General features: G+C 48.1%; 1 protein-coding gene across 1 annotated transcript in view; it reads left to right on the top strand.

Moving 5' to 3' along the window:
• The window catches only part of LOC107659926 (integrin alpha-E-like), a 24,150-nt gene that overhangs the window by 8,104 nt on the left and 15,807 nt on the right, over nucleotides 1-239 (top strand). The window lies entirely within an intron of this gene.

Below are 239 nucleotides of genomic sequence, written 5' to 3'. Positions count from 1 at the left end.
GATGTGGGAAGATTTGCATAACGCCGCCCAAATGTTCACGCAAAGAAAGAAGGCGTAACTTTGATTCTCGCTGTAGTATTGTTGTTGCTGCCGTCGCCATGCTGTGTGTTTCGTTGTGAAAGCAAAATTTTGGCCTTCTAAAAGAGGACGATATCCGCTTTGTCATGCCTGGAGCTGATTCGTGCTGGTCGCTGAGGAAATACATCAACTTCACGCTGTGGATCGCCGGATCGGCTTTC

Source organism: Sinocyclocheilus anshuiensis, unplaced genomic scaffold (assembly GCF_001515605.1).
Source record: "Sinocyclocheilus anshuiensis isolate Anshui unplaced genomic scaffold, SAMN03320099.WGS_v1.1 scaffold1241, whole genome shotgun sequence".
NCBI classification, from domain to species: domain Eukaryota; kingdom Metazoa; phylum Chordata; class Actinopteri; order Cypriniformes; family Cyprinidae; genus Sinocyclocheilus; species Sinocyclocheilus anshuiensis.
This window is presented reverse-complemented; position numbering and strand designations above follow the sequence as displayed.